Source organism: Trichechus manatus, unplaced genomic scaffold (assembly GCF_000243295.1).
Source record: "Trichechus manatus latirostris isolate Lorelei unplaced genomic scaffold, TriManLat1.0 scaffold00074, whole genome shotgun sequence".
Lineage (NCBI taxonomy): Eukaryota > Metazoa > Chordata > Mammalia > Sirenia > Trichechidae > Trichechus > Trichechus manatus.
In genome coordinates this window covers 3,627,394-3,643,042 of record NW_004444010.1, presented here as the reverse complement: position 1 = coordinate 3,643,042, position 15,649 = coordinate 3,627,394, and positions in this window count along the sequence as shown.

Genomic DNA, 15,649 nt, shown 5'->3' with positions numbered 1-15,649 from the left:
GTCAGTTTTCTCACTCCATTTGGTGCTTGGCTGAGTTCTTTATCTCTTCATTTGATGTTTTAGGGTTTCAGGATTGTTGTATTCTCTGTTCGGCTTAGTTTTTCAGATCTTTGTTTTGGAGGGATGGCATGGTGCTTCTGTCTAGAGAGCCATTTTGCCAGAACCTCTTGATAAATTAATTCTTGTAAAATAAAGTTGTGAAAAAATTCTTACACTTTTCAAACTCTTGGAAATAATATCCGGATCCATCTAAATTTGTTGCCACAGGAATATTCAGCTAAAGGAGAAGTCTTAGCCTGAACTTAGAATTCCAGGATATGCAGGTCAGTCTGGAGGAAATTGTGTTATATTCACTAAAACTCTATTTCATGATGGATTGAGGACATTCCTGGACAATAATTTATAATTTATCAAAAAACAAGACCAGAGTGTGAGCTCATGAACAATAGATCATTATTCCAGAGTTTAAATGGTTTATAGAATAGACCCATATCTATTGCTGATTGCTCTCTGGCCTAGCTCCATTAAATTTATGTCTAATTTTTAGGATCAGGATCATGGAATAAAGTAAGTAAGCCAAACTATGAATTAATTCATTATAGATAAAGGCAGTGACAGCATCGATGCCAACAGTTGCCCCAGAGATGCTTGCTGGTCCTTATGTCTGGAACTGGGATATGAGCTAGCACTCTTGACGCAGATCTCACCATGCTTCATGCAAATGCCGGTGGGCATCAGCAGCAGTGGTGCCTCAAATAGGACAAGTAGCGTGATGCTACTTTTGTATTTTGCACAGAGAGAGGAAAACAAGACAACAAAACAAACAAAAAAGTTATAGTGAACTTGAGGAAGAGGAAAAAAAAAATCAAAATGTGGCCCAAGGGACTCATGAAACCTAGTTAGTTATTCCAAGAACACTCAAAGATGAGTTGTAAGAGAACTAGGGTAAAAGAAGAGTGAATACAAAAACCTGAGTTACAGAATGGATGTGCCTTCTATTCTGAAATATTCTGAGTTCAGGGTCATCCTTTCGAATTCATTTTCCACAAGAACGTTACCTTATGACAAGAGAGGGCTTTCAAGTTACTAATTCCTCAGTGAATTTTATTAATAAGGAAATGGAGGAACAGAGGGGTTAAGTGATTCGCCCAAGTTCACACAGGTGGTAAGTGAAAAGTTGGAACTTCAACTTACAAACTGTCTCCAAAGTAAGTGCTCTTGACTGTGGTGAAAACCTGGTCGACCTTGAGGATTTCTTTGGCATTAATTGAACACTAGTGTTCTATAGTGTGCACAGGTGATAAAGTACCTAAATTATTACATCTAGTTAATTGGAACAGATTGTCCACTAAAGGCACTATTTTGGTGGACCAAGTTACTGCTGTACAGATCTCTATGGCACTTTCAAAAGCTGTATTCACCAAGATATATCATGTCCTTGACCGTAAAACACATCTCAATAGATTTTAAAGGATTATAGTCATACAGGCTACATTCTCTGATCAACACAGAATTAAGTTAGAAGTCAGAAACAAAAAGATAGTGAGAAAATCTCAAATATTTGGAAATCAAACATCTATTATTTGTGAATCAAAGAAGAAATCACAAGGCATATTAGAAAATTTTTGATCAAATGATTCTAAAAAACAAAACACATAAGATCTGTGGGAGACATAAGACAGTGTCTAGAAGGGTATTTATAGCTTTTTATTTTAAAATGGTTGATATAATTAACAGATCTACAGCACTACAGAGCACGAGGGGAATCAAAGGAGGGAAAGATGGCATGTGTTAGAGGGGACACCACTGCAGATCTTAAGACACCAAAAGAAATTTTAAAAATATTATGATCTCCAAGGTCGAGAAGGGAGAGTATTGACATGTTGTGGGGTTGTTAACCAATGTCATAAAACAATACGTGTATGGACTGTTTAATGAGAAACTATTTGCTCTGTAAACCTTCATCTAAAGTACAATAAAAAAAAATTTAAAGAAAATGCTATGATCTGCTTTATGCCAGTACATTCAACAATTTAGATGAAACAGGCAAATTGCTTATTTGATAACATAAGTTATCAACATTGACGTAAGAAGAAGTCGGAGATATGAACATCCCCACATTCATTACATAAATTAAATTTGTAATTACAAACTTTCAACAAAGTAAATTCACAGACAGATTCACTAGTGGATTATATCAAATGAATAAATAATACCAATCATACACAAATGCTCTTAAAAACGTTATTTTATGAGCCAGCATTATTCCCACACCAAAGCCAGACAAAGGTGTAAGAAACTATAGACCAGAATTCTTGTGAACAGTTTAAAAAAAAAAAAACTATTAGCAAATAGAAATCAACTATATATATGATGTTACTTTAAGACTAAGTGGGATATATCCCAGGAATGCAAGATTGACATTTAAAAATCAATCAGTGCAATTCGATACGCTAACAGAGTAAAGGAGAACAACATGCAATCATATCTACACATACAGAAAAAGTGTTTGAGAAAATTCAATATCCATTCATGATAAAATTCTTAACTAATTAGAAATAGAGTAGAACATCCTCAACCTGATAAAGAGATCTATAAAAAACCCACAATAATATATTTAATGGCAAAACAAAGAATGCTTTCCCCTAAGTTAAGGAACAAGGCAAATATTTTTACTTGCATCACTTCTAATTACATTTTTTTGAAGGTCCTATCCAGGGCAACAGGCAAGAAAAGGAAATGAAAGTCATACTGATTTGAAAGAAAGAAATAGAATGGTTTGAATTCACAGATGGCATGATTGTGTGTGCTTAAAATCCTAAGGAATCTAGTAAAATCTACTAGAAGTAGCAAGTGAATTTAGCAAGTCATGAGAAATCATGCCTTCTTTTTTTGGGAGAAAATAAACATGTTTTCGCTTGTATGTAATACAGCTGATTTATGTTTTGTGGGATCATGGTTTTGGTTTTGTTGTTTATTAATAGTAAAGAATAGAAGGGGTGTTATTGATGTTGGGCAGTAAAGAAATAGACATGAGTCCACATTTGTTGTTTGTATCTGACCTAACATTTTGGAACACCACTTCTGCATTTGGAAAAATTTCTCTGTATTGCAAATCCTTCATTATGTATGTAGTTAAAAGAATCACTATATTAACCAGCTTTCCTTGCCATATGATACTGGTTTCACCTATCTGATGAATCAGAGCAAGACTTTGACTGATAGAATACTATTGAACAAATGAGAGGGGAGGGTGCATATAACCGAAGACACTGCCTGTTTCTGCTGGTGGATACATCTGTAGAAGCTTCCAGACCCTGCCAAAGCAGGTTGGTTCGGGTGGTGGGGATAGTGCCAGGTTCCTGGCTCCATCAGATTCTGCATGGTTATGTGACTGGTAAGAGCATCACCTGAATTAACAGGTGAAATATGATTCTAGAAGTTCTTCCCCAGGATTAATAAATTCTTTCCTCATCCTCAGCTTGCTAGAGAGGATTCAACGGTAGGAATCTGAAAAACCTGATGGGGGAAACAATATTTATAAAATGGCATCTCTATGCAATCTGTCTTAATTTCTCTATTAGACTGGGTCTTTCCCATATCAATGTTCACAAGGAGTTTTTTTCCTATAATGTATTACTTTTGTTAATGTCTGCCTGTCTTATCTACTTTTTGAAAGGTAATAATACATGTAGGAATTACCCATGTTTCTTTCATTTTGAAACTCCTCAAGACATAGCAGAGTGTGTAATTAGTGTTTGTCCAGAGAATAAATCAGGACATACATGAAGTGTATTTTGAAAAATTTTAACCCTACATACTTCAAAAGTAAAAACACATCTATGACAAAATAAAAGCTGTTTCTGCCATCAAACAAGGACTAATATACTTTGCCTTTTTGGAACCAAATTTTAGTACCTTTTGCCTTACCTCAAACAAAAGATCTGAAATGTATGGCCTCTTTTGTAATTATATAAGAATCCATGGAAAATAGGAACAAGTCCAGGAACTAAGGGACTGTAGTAGTTATTATTAGTGGGCTCATCATATAAGGGAGGGCTCAAGAGAAATAATATTTGACTTGGTTGCTTTTTCCAAGAAAGATATTTGAGATATGATCCAGTGGCTAGTGTAACATTACCTTAACTGCTCCCAACAATGCATCAGTATTTGCTATTAAAATGGATTTAGGAGGAGGGTGAGAGGAAGAGGCATAGGATAAATTTTAAGGGGTGTCACTAAGACCTCCGCCTCCAGATTCTGAAAAGACAGAATCCCAGGAAAGATACAAAGACAGGCTTAAGAATCCAGAGGAGTCATGCGGTGGTACAAATGGTTAACATGTTTGGCTGATAATCCAGAAGCTCCTCAGAAGAAAGGCCTGCTTATCTATTTCTGAAAAATCAGCCACTAGAAGCCTTAGGCAGCCAACTTCTACTATGACACGCATAGGGTTATCGTGAGTCGGAATCAACTCAATGGTAACTGGTTTTGAAGAATCCAGAATGCTGGTGAGAATCTGTAGCTGGATATCTACTGAGGCTTGGTGTGGTAGTCACAATGACTGTTCACCAGTATCTGGTTCTCCTTTACTTTTGGGAATATGAAAAACATGAACCTCCATGATCCTTTGAAGTTAGTTACAGACACGTGACTTACTTTGGCCAATAAGCTCATGAATGAAAGTGACGTGTGAATTCCAGGTGGAAACATTTAATTGCTGGTGCTTGACTTTCCATACCATTTTTGTCCTCTCGTGGAATTACTTATCAATGTGAACCTTCCAGGCCTGGGCCTTTGAGTGACTGAGATGAACAGAGTTCTTTGGCCCACCCATTGGTAGCTTAAGTGGGAAAAAAACCTTTATTCGGAAAGCCTCTGAGATGGCTTAAAGGGGAGGTATGGGGCCCTTTTTAACAAAGCATAATGCAGCTTATTTTAATTGATACACTTAGTGGGAAGACGATAGCAGGAACTTCTGTGAACCTGCATGCTAAAGCGGTGATATCCATGACTAACAGTGACTTTGAGAGGCAATCGCAGAGACAATACACAAGGGATGGTTCTCTGTGTCAGGATACCTAAAATAAAGCATATTTGTGGCTGTCACTGAATATTTTAAATTCCCTAAGTCATGTACTTTGCTGTACAGCTTCTTGCCCCATACCACCTACCAAATCTCTCTGGGACCATCAGATTTCATTTCACTCTATAGACTAAGATCAGCTGCATTAAAACTCAAAAGTTTACCCTTGCTTTTCTGCCATACAACCCTGCCTGGAGGGAGTAAGTATATTACTCCTTGCTGCTCTCCAACTGACAGCATGGAGTTCATATAAAAAAATGGAAGGAGAAAGATGTTGGTTTAAATTTCAAAATTGTACTCTGCCTATTTGCATATTTATATATTGGATCCATGTTAACAAATATCTTTTTTCCAGTAGCCATAAATTTCAAATATTTATTTAAAAATAGCCCCCAAACCATAAATACATTTTAAAAGAAATAAATTATATAGGCCACTTTTTCTACCTACAAGAAAAATAGCACAAAAATTATTTTTTTTCTAAATCACAATTGCTTAGCAATTTAGAAACATTAAATAACTCACGAATCACAGTAAAAAATAAACTGATTATAGACTCTTAAAAATAAATAACAATGAGAATGCTCAGCTCCTACGTTGCAGCCAAACTATACTCATTATAAAAGAAAATTTCCCTCATCTTAGTGGACATTCTGACTCCAGTTGGACTTTATTTTTCAATTTTTTTTTTGGCAAGCTTTTAATTATTTTATTTCTTCTTCAAAGGAGATTAGTTTCCAACTATATTTGGAAAAATCTAATTCTAAAGGTACCTCCTGTGCTTATAAAGAACTAAAATTAGCATATAACTTGACCTCTCTACACTATTTTCTCAGGGTTAGAGGTAAGCATACTCTGTCATTGTGCTGATCTCAATGGTAAGTAGATTATATTGAAAAATAAGTCCCCGTAATCTCGAGTTTCACTGAAGTAATCAAATTCTATATTTTTATTAGATAAACGAACTACTTCTCGAAAGTTTCCTCATGTCTGCAATTTTGCTCCTGGGAAGTCTTTTGTCTATCCTTTATTAAAACACAACCCATGAGACTACTGGGAAACCACCTGTCCAGGGTCTGAAGGCACCTCCTGAGTGGGCTCCAAGAACAAATGACTTGTATTCAAAGATATATGTTTTCCAACCTCTCTTACAACCCTTGTGTGTTCCCTATCCATCAGTAACTGAGTTGTTTTTCAGTAAAATGATCCAGAAACTGATCTGAGTTAATGGCAGACCTTAAAAAGTTCTTTCTGCAGGTGATCAATCTGAAAAAAAAAAACAAAAAAAAAACTTGAAGTTCTCCAGCTAGTCCTTCCTGCCTTAATCAGGATATTTTTCTTGATCATTTCAGCTAATACTTTAGGAAAGTGTTATTAGACCCACGATTAGTAGCCTTCCTCTTCCTGTCACTGCATACTGTAGAGACGACAAGTCTGGTTCATGAAAACTTAGGGAAAGATGGCTTCTTAATAAGTCCCTGGGTTGCTCTCAGCTACTAACCTAAAGTTTAATAGTTCAAACTGACCCAGTGGCACCATGGAAGAAAAGCCTGGTGATCTTCTTTCATAAAGATTACAGCCAAGAAAACCCTATGGAACAGTTCCACTCTGTAACATATTTGATAACCATGAGTTAGAATCAACTCAACAGCAACAGATTTGTTGTTGTTATTGTTGTTTTATCCTACCTGGCTTTATTGAACAGGCAATTTGATGTCTAAAGGCCAATTCCAAGTAAAGTTTTACTTTTATATGTCATTCTCTTGGAAAATATCATTCTATTTTACCTCTCCTACATATGGAATCTAATACTTATCTATCAGTTTGTTGTACTGTAGTGAGTAGCATGTTGCTATGATTCTGGATGTTATGCCACCAGTATTTCAAATAACAGGAGGGTCATCCATGGTGGACAGGTTTCAGCAAATCTTCCAGACTAAGACAGGCTAGGAAGAAGGACTTGGTGGTCTACTTCTGAAAAAACTGGTTAGTGAAAAACTTATGAATAGCAGCAGAATGTTGTATAATACAGTGCCAGAAGAGGAGCCCCTCAGGTTGGAAGACATTCAAAATGACTGGGGAAAAGCTACCTCCTCAAAAGTAGAGTCCACTTCAATGATATGGTTGGAGTGAACCTTTCAGGACCTTAATTTGCTGATGTTTCATGACTCAAAATGAGAAGAAACAGCTGCAAACATCCATTAGTAATGAGAACATGGAATGTATGAAGTAAGAATCTAGGAAAATTGGATGTTGTAAAAAATGAAATGGAACCCTTGAAGATCGATATCCTAGGTATTAGTGAGCTGAAGTGGACTGGTATTGGCCATTTTTGAACTGGACAATCATATGGTCTACTGTGCCGGGAATGACAAATTGAAGAAGAATGGAGACGTATTCATTGTCAAAAAGAACATTTCAAGATGTGTCCTGAAGTGCAATGCTGTCGGTGATAGGATAATATCTATACATCTATAAGGAAGACCAGTTAATACAATTATTTTTTAAATTTATGTACCCAACACTAATGCCAAAGATGAAGAAATGGAAGATTTTTACCAACATCTGCAGTCTGAAATTGATCAAACATGCATTGAAAATTACTGGTGATTGGAATGCAAAATTTGGAAACAAAGGAAAAGGATCAATGGTTGGAAAATATGGCCTTGATAGAAACAATGCCAAAGTTCTTATGACAGAATTTTGCAAGACCAATGATCTATTCATTGGATATACATTTTTTTCAACAACATGAACAGTGACTACAAACATGGACCTTACCAGAGAGAATTAATAGAAATCAAATTGATTACAGCTGTGAAAAGAGACAATGGAGAAGCTCATTAGCATCAGTCAGAACAAGGCCAGGGGCCAACTGTAGAACAGACAATCAATTGCTCATATGCAAGTTCAAGTTGAAGCTGAAGAAAATTAAAATAAGTCCACAGTACTCAAAGTATAAGAATAGATTTGACATAGTGAACACTAATGACTGAAGACTAGACAAGTTGTGGGGTAGCAACAAGGACAAAATACATGAAGAAAGAAAAAGATGATTAAAAGGAGAGACCAAAATGGGTATCAGAAGAGACTCTGAAACTTGCTCTTGGATGTAGAGTAGGTAAAATAAATGGGAAAAAATGAAGTAAAATTGTTGAACAGAAGATTTCAAAAGATAGCTGGAGACGACAAAGTAAAGTATTATAATGAAACGTGCAAAGACCTGGAGTTAGAAAACAAAAACGGAAGAACACGCTCGACATTTTTCAAACTGAAAGAACTGAAGGAAAAATTCAAAAGTCCCATTGCAATATTGAAGGATTCGATGGGCAAAATATTAAACAATGCACGAAGCATCAAAAGAAGATGGAAAAAATAGACGGAGTCACTATACCAAAAAGAATTGGTAGTGATACAACCATTTCAGGGGGTAGCATATAATCAAGAACCAATGGTCTTGAAGGAAGAAGTCCAAGCTGCACTGAAAGCATGGACCAAAAACAAAGCTCCAGGAACTGATGGAATACCAATTGAGATGTTTCAACAAACGGATGCAATGATGGAGGAGCACACTTATCTAGGCCAAGAAATTTGGAAGACAGCTACCTGGCCAATTGATTTGAAGAGATCCATATTTGTGCCTATTCCAAAGAAAGGTGATCCAACAGAATGCAGAAATTATTGAACAGTGTCATTAAGATCACATACAAGTACAATTTTGCTGAAGATAATTAAAAAATGTTTGTAGAAGTATATTGATATGGAACTGCCAGAAGTTCAAGCCTGATTTAGAAGAAGATGCGGAATGAGGAATATCATTGCTGATATCAGATGGATCTTGGCTGAAAGCAGAGAATACCAGAAAGATTTTTGCTTATGTTTTATTGACTCTGCAAAGGCATTAGGCTGTGTGGATCATAACAAATTATGGATAAATTGCAAAGAATGGGAATTCCAGAACACTTAATTTGCTCATGTGGAAACTGTACATAGACCAAGAGGCAGTAGTTTGAGCAGAACAAGGGGATACTAGGTGCAATCAGGAAATGTTTGCAACAGGGTTGTATCCTTTCACCATAATTATTTAATCTGTATGCTGAGCAAATAATCCAAGAAGGGGTGCTATATCAGGAAGAATGCAGCATCAGGATCAGAGGAAGACTCATTAACAACCTGCATTATACAGACAACACAACCTTGCTTGCAGAAAGTGAAGAGAACTTGAAGTACCTACTGATAAAGATCAAAGACCACAGCCTTCAGTATGAATTAAGCCTCAACATAAAGAAAACAAAAATCCTCACAACCGAACCAATAAGCAGCATCATGGTAAATGGAGAAAAGGTTGAAGTTCTGAAGGATTTCATTTTACTTGGATCCACAATCAATGCCCATGGAAGCAGCAGTCAGGAAATCAAAGGATGCATTGCATTGAGTATATCTACTGCAAAAGACCTCTTTAAAGCATTGAAAAGGAAAGATGTCACCTTGAAGACTAAGGTATGCCTGACTCAAGCCACAGTATTTTCAGTCGCCTCATATGCATGTGAAAGCTGGACAATGAATAGGGAAGACCGAAGAAGAATTGACGACTTTGAATTATGATGTTGGTGAATAATATTGAATATACCATGGACTGCCAGGAAAATGAACAAGTCTATCTTGGAAGAAATATAGCCAGAGTGCACCTTGGAAGAGAGGATGTCAAGACTTCATCTCACATACTTTGGACATGTTATCAGGAGGGATCAGTCCCTGGAGAAGGACATTATGCTTGGTAATGTAGTGGGTCAGCAAAAAAGCAGAAGACCCTCGACGAGATGGATTGACACAGTGGCTGCTACAATGGCTCAAGCATAACAACGATTGTGAGGATGCCTCAGGACTGGGCAGTGTGTCGTTCTGTTTTATATAGGGTCACTGTGAATCGAAACCAACTCATTGGCACCTAACAACAACAACAACATATGCCAAGTGAAAGCTGGACTGTGAATAAGGAAGTCTGAAGAATTGAGGCCTTCGAATTTTGCTGGTGATGAAGAATATCAAATATACCATGAACTGCCAGAAGAACCAACAAATATGTCTTGGGAGAAATACATCCAGAATGCTGCTTAGAAGCAAGGATGGCGAGACTTTGTCTTATGTACTTTGGACATTTTATCAGGAGTTTACCAGTCCTTAGAGTAGGACATCATGTTTGGTAAAGTAGAGGTTCAGCAAAAAAGAGAAAGACTCTTAATGAGATAGATTGACCCAGTGACTGCAACAATGGGTTCAAAGATAGTATCATCCAATGCTGCTGTGATAAATTTGATATTAATCTCATCGTCGTTCCTTTTTAAGTAATCTAGTGTATTATCTGGAGGTATCTTTAAATTTTTATTTTTGTCTTGGTGCTCACTGTGAATTGTCTAGATGTGAGAGTATTGAGCACTTTTTCTTCCCCTCTGTGGATGGTAGAATTCTCAGATGGCTCCATGACCTTTACCCTTGGTATCACTCCCATGATTATGTTATGTTACATAGTCAAAAGGATTTTACATATGTAATTAAGGTTATGAATCAGTTGAACACAATATAGGGAAATTAACTGAGTGGATGGAAGTTATCAACTAGTAGCAGACCTGGAAGTCAGGGACTTGAGGCATGAGAAAGATTTTATAAGAGAGAGGTTCTCAGCTGCTGAGATGGAGGGCGGGGCATGGGACAAGTACCTAAGATGTCCTGTAGAAGCTAAAAGCAGTACCCAGCTAAAAGTGGATCTCAGTCCTACAATTATAAGGAACTGAATTCAACTAACAACATGGAGTTAGACACAAATTTTGCCCTAGAGCTTCCAGACAAATGCCCAGCCAGCCTAACAGTTTGACTTTGGCATTGTTTAAGTCCCTAAGCAGAGAACCCAGCCAAGTTAGTGTGCAGTTTTGACATACAAGCTAATAAACATGTTGGTTTAAGCCTCTAAGTTTAGAGTAACTTGTTACATAGAAATAAAAAACTGCTATACCTACTTCACATCCTCTTGGTGGGTATACTGGATACCCCTTGTGCTTTATTCTTTCAGCCTATCCTAAGGCCCAGTCATTTCTGTGGCAATCAGCTCTGCATAACTGTAACCTGATTACCTCTTTTCTCAGATGCACCTTGTATTTCTCACTTTCAGAACCAGTTCTTCTCTGAAGCTATGATGTGAGATGCTTATGGGAATCTACTTGTGCATCCTGGAACTTATAGGGTGCCTTTTACTACTGGGCAGGAGGCAAAAGATAGATGCACTCCCTCTTTTCTTCTCAGGTGGACACATCTATGACAGATTCTGTATAGTTTTTTAAAACGTCCTTAAAAGGTCAAATCTCAGTTGCCCAGATTTGTGACCAACTCAACAACTTACCCTTGTATTGATTCACAGTCATTCACCCCTGATCTCTGGGATCATTGCCCAAAATAAACATTTGTTAGGCAATCTCCTGGTTTCAGACTCTGATTATAGCTGTGGGAGAAGGGGTCAGGCAATAAGCCATTTTTTGCCTCTTTTGGGTTTGATTTCCTTCTTCTGGGATTAAAGAATGAACTCATTTTTATTATCACCACTGAAATCATGGAGATAACATTATTATATATATTTAAAATATATATATTTTTTATCATTTCTGGGAATCAGATGTAAGAAGATTAGGCTGCCAAATATGTTCAATATGCCATCTCAGATACCTCCTGCTCATATGATTTGACCAAAGTATTTCCTGTTACAAATTTCCTGAAAGCTTTCCTTTTTCTGTTTTAAAAACCAAAACAAAACCAAACCTACTGCCATCGAGTTGATTTGGACTCATAGTGACCCTCCTAATTTAGTACACTAAATATGCCTCATTGTGAGGATTGCGCAGGACAGGGCAGTTTTTTCCTTCTGTTGTACATAGGGTCCCTATGAGTAGGAACCAACTCGATGGCAACAACAAAAAATATGCCTGAGGATGTAACTTTATTGTTTGAATAAATACTCTTTTCAATGCACCAGTGTGCACACATGTGAGTGTACACATGCATGTTCTTAATTGCTCTATGATCAAACTAAGTTAGAAAACTAGGTAGTATTTTTAAAAAGTGGTCTTATATATCTTTAGATGATTATCTAAAGAGTAAGTGGGAAATATTATTTCTCTTTGCTATTGCAACCTCTATTTTTATCGTTCTAACTGGCCAGTACCCTGGAAGCCTGCAGTGGTTTCAACTGTAATCAGATACCCCAATTGGTGACAGATACTGTTGGTTACCAACATAGCAAATGCTCCCGTAAGCTCTTCTCCAAGTCCAAAGGGTGAATTCTGATTAGTTTAAAACAATCATGGCATTCCCACTCCCCTTGCCAGGTGTAGAATTTGGTATTTGACTCAATTCTAATTGGAAATAAGGAGACATCAGCTGTGAGGCTTCTAGGAGATTCTCCTACTCTTGACACATGGCCAGAAGGAAAGGATTCTCCTTGCACTGTTTCTTCAAGTAGGTCTTTTGATGCTCCAGCAGCCCTTTGCTTTGTGAGCTATGGAGAATTCATTGTCAGTACAGGAATTTCTCTCACTAAACTTTTAACTTTAACCCATATTCTGGTTCCATGACCTAAAATAGACACTGGAATCTTATTTTGGCTTAATTACTACATGGGCCAGTCATGTAGCAGGGACAGAGCGGATTCTACTAGCCTCTTCTACTGCACTCTGTAGTTCCAAGATCATACTTCCTCTGAATCATTTGCTTGACCGCATTTTCTGACTCATCAGGTCATTGCCCATGTTAAAATTCTTCATATTTATAGTTTCCCTTGCAGTCTGATGGGTTCACTCACTCCTCACATTAGCAGACCATACTTAGAGGAGTGAGGGGAGGAGAATGAAGGAGTGTGAAAGGGAAAGCTGGAGAGTGAAAGATCTTAGGCACCTGTGTGTCAGTTGCTAATTATGCTTTGAGTCTGTTTCAGCAAGTTCAGCAATGCTCACTGCTCTAGACTTTGCCACAAAATTAGCTAATGGAGCAATGCCTTATGGTGACCCAACACAGGAGATTCACAGACTTAAAAGAAAAAAAAAATCCACTATACACCAAGAGCAATGTCCCTAAGTAAATAAAATAAAATAAAATAAAACAGTCTATGAAGACTGGAATAATTTTAATATTACACAGACAAATTTCAATTCAAATTAGTGGGGATAATTAAAATAAGGCAATGCCCATAGTATTTTTGTGAGTTGGATGAGAATTCTATTTTATGTTATCTCTGCCTCTGAATGATGCCATTTACTACAAAATATTCCAAAAACATATAATACATTGACAAGGAAAGCAGATCAGATAGATGTAAGCTGTTTTTCTAAATACCATTACTCATGTTTGAAATACTTTGAAAATTGTTCCAGTTTGGAGTTTTATTTAGTACTGCTTTTCTTTCTGTGCCCCAAATGGGATTATGCGCTTTCTGGAAACAATGCATACCTATTCATATAAACAGCTGGATCTTCAGCATATTGTCCACATACATCAACTTATTTTTGACTGGCAATATTTTAATTTAAATTATTTTAATGATTCCTAAATATGCATTTCTCACTCATCACAAATATATGTTGGAAGCAAGACAAAGAACAAATATTTCCTCTTTCATGTAAATTTCTTCCTGGAATTTAGTAATAGTGCCTAATTTAGTCTACTAATAAACAGGAGATATTGAGTAGTCCTTTATCACAACAAAAACTTTTAACAAAACTAATCTATTCTTTGCTTGCAACCTGTTTTCTAATGCTTTATTTACAAATTAAATTTTGGAATAAGTGGTCTAGAACCAAAGGTACTTTTTAGTTTTAGTTTGTCCTTGCAATTATTTATTAAACATTCCCTGTGGAGTGTGTGTAGGTGTATTGCGTGGCACAATCGGTTAAGTGCTTGACTGCTAACCAGAAGATTGGTGGTTCAAAGCCACCCAGAGGCATCTCTGAAGATAAGTCTGGTGTGGTGATCTGCTTCTGAAAGGACATTGCCTTGAAAACCCAATGGATCAGTTCTATTTTGCATATATAGGGTTGCCATACTGGATGGCAACTTTGTGTGTGTGTGCGTGTGTGTGTATGTGTGTGTGTGTGTGTCTCTGTGTGTGGGAGGGTGTAACCGTGTAGGGTAGTGCAGGACAGTGGTTAAGGGATTGGATGTTGAATTCAGATTCCCTCATGAATCCGAGTCCTTCACTCTTTGTTCTTTGGGTGAAATGCTTAATTTCTCAGAGCCTCAGTTATTGTTAATTCTTTAAATGTTTGATAAAATTTTTCAGTGAAACTATCTTGGCCTGGAGATTTCTTTTTAGAGAGCTTTTAATTGCAAATTCCATTTCTTTAATGGTTAAAGACTATTCCAGTTATCTATTTCATGTTGTTTGGATTTTGGTATCCTGTGGTTTTTGAGGAACGATTATATTTCTTCTAAGTTGTTGAATTTATAGGGAAAAAGCTGTTTGTACCATTATTATCTTTTTAATGCCTGTAAGATCAGTAGTAATATACTCTGTTTCATTTCCTGATATTGGTGATTTGTGTCCCATTGATACTTCTTCCTTAAATGGATTACTTAGATTATATATATTTACATATACATATTTTAATCTCTGCAAGAATGGGTTCAATTATAACAAGGATGGTGCAGGTCTAGGCAATGTTTTGTTCTGTTATATATGGGGTATCTATAAGTCAGAGCCAGCTCGATGGCACCTAAAAACAATCTCTGTTTCAACATTTTTCTCTTGTTTGTTTGAGGTTTTTTTAAGGCCTAGGACATTGTTTATGTTGGTGAATGTTCCATAGGCACTAGTAAAGAATATACATTCCCTTATTAATTGACGTGTTCTATATATGTCACTTAGATCCTGTTGGTTGGTGATGTTCAATTCTTCTATACCCTTGCAGTTTTTCTGCATATAATTCTGTCTATTGCTAAGATTGGGTTGTTGGATTCAGCTGTATCTGTGCATTTGTGGGGGCTCTATTGTTTGGTGCATACACATTTAGGATTATTATCTCCCTGGTGGATTGATCTTCTAATTATTATGTAATTATCCTCTTTGTCTCTACTTATTGTATTTGTTTTGAAGTCTGCTCTTATCTGATGTTAATATAACCACTCTTTCTTTCTTTTTTTTCTTGATCAAAATTTGCATGGTACATCTTTTTCCATTCTTTACTTTTACTCAAGCTATGTCATTATATTTAAAGATAGTTTCTCACAGATAGCATATGGTCGAATCATATTTTTTATCTACTCGGACAGTCTCTGTCCTTTAGTTGGTGTATTCAGAACATAGCGTTTAAGACGATAATTGATATGTTAAGGCTTCAGGTGACATTTAATTAATTAATTAATTTTTTTTATTTGATTCACTTTTTTTTTTTTTTTGCCTTTCTGTACATTATATGAACACTTTTTTAGGATTCCATATTGATTTATTTATGCTGAGTATATCATTTTTTTTATTGTTCTTAGTCATGGCTCTATGCATTACAGAAATACCTATATATATATATA